This window comes from Microtus ochrogaster, linkage group LG2 (assembly GCF_000317375.1).
Source record: "Microtus ochrogaster isolate Prairie Vole_2 linkage group LG2, MicOch1.0, whole genome shotgun sequence".
Classification (NCBI taxonomy): domain Eukaryota; kingdom Metazoa; phylum Chordata; class Mammalia; order Rodentia; family Cricetidae; genus Microtus; species Microtus ochrogaster.
Window position 1 is genome coordinate 54623325 of NC_022028.1, and position 1838 is coordinate 54625162.

The following is a 1838-nucleotide window of genomic DNA, read 5'->3' on the forward strand; positions in this document are numbered from 1 at the left end:
GAAAGACAAAAGTAGAGACCAGATTTGGTAATATTAGAGTGATCTGGTCACCTTCCCTGCAGCCCCAGGCCCCTTTCTGTCTATCATTCCTGCTTCAGCAAGGGCAACCCCTGCTTTATGAGCTCCAGGAACAGTTATAGACCTGGTCCTTGTTTTCTCTGCCTTCCTGACTTCAGGCATATAGCAACCCAAAAAAAATTGAGCTTGTACAAAGCCATACATTGCCTTAGATCACCCACCCTCTCTAGAAACCTATAGGTTAACCTATAGTAAAGAACTCTCTTTAGTTGGGATTCAGAACAAACCCCTATTGCAGTGACTGATGTTACTAAGCTGTCCTTTCTAACTGAAATAAATATCAGCTCCTATTTATACCAACCTGGAACAGAATGCTTTGCTCATTTAAAACATCTGGGTGATCAGAAAATTAAAACCGAACAGAAGCATTTCTTGTCTTCTGTGGGACCTAGGCAGACCAGAAACAGGAAAGAGTGATGAGCAGGAGAGGGCTGTAAGGGCCACGCTTTCTTCGTCAGACCTTAGAGTTTCAGTGGAGGGAGTCTCAGGTGGCGATAAGGCCTGAGTGAACCGTCTCTCTTTCAGCCTTTCACCTGGAGACAGGCTTCCTGGGATGCAGTTCCTCCCATGGTCTTATGGACTCCTATAGTGTTTGTTCCCTGAATGCAGCGTTTTTGCCTAGTCACTGGAGGATCCGATAGCGTTTGTTCCCTGAATGCCTAGTCACTGGCGGAGGAAGAGCCATTGTTAAACGTGTGGTGGAGAGGGCCCTTTCTCTTAGATGACTTATTTGGACCAAACTCACTTTGTTGTGCTGTCTTTGGGATGCATTTAAAGTGACGGTTTACAAAAACTTTTACCTGACTTTTCGAGTCCAACAATTTCCTTTAGGCTTCTCCGAATCCTACTTCTTTATGAGTCTCTTGCCGGTCGGCAGTATAGTAGACGCGTGCTGCCACCATGTGGCTAAATAGTGCAACGACACATTTTACAGTTCTGGGAGGCTGGCTGTCAGGTCCTGAAGCTCAGCAATATTCTCTTGAGGTCAGTGACGCTCAGGGCAGAGTTGTACTCATGGAATTCCTGAATAATCTTACGATTTTCATGTATAAGTTCTCTGGTGCTGATGCTGGTGCTGTCCTGATAGGTCCATAGTATTGATTCAACTGCCACAGACTCTGCTTTCCTCCCTGTAAAAGTTGATTATACTGTTGAAGAGATGGCCTGTCTCCTGCAGGGCAATTATTCAAACTGTCTATCCCCCCCTTTGTCATTAGGAAGGCTCAAAAGAGCCTGGGAAAATAATAAGAAGACACAAGGCTCTCTGCCACAGTTATCCTGCTCACTGGGTACAATGGGGGCACGGGCAGAGTTAGACTTGTTTCAGTTCTAACTTTGCAAAAACCCTTTCTGCTTTCTTTGCACCTCTAGCTATTCGTTTTTTGGAGGCACTCTGTGATCAAAGTCCTGTCATGCTTGTTTTCCAGATCTTTCTCCCAAGCTAACGGTTTAAGCAATGAAACCTTTGAACAACTTAAAGTAAAACATGATCCGTGATACAAAGGTGACACATAAATCCAATTACTTTTAATCAATAAAAACCAGGAGACAGATATGGGGGTAAAAACCTGGAAGATCAGAGAACTGGGAGCAGTCGCCAGTTGCTTCCTATGCGTCATCTCCTTTCTGCATTTAAAAGGGTGAGATTCTGTCTCTGTCCCACCTTGTCACTTCCTCTCTCTACCTCCCAAGTGCTGTGATAAAAGGCATGAACCACCACCACCACCACCACTACCACCACCACCACCACCACCACCACC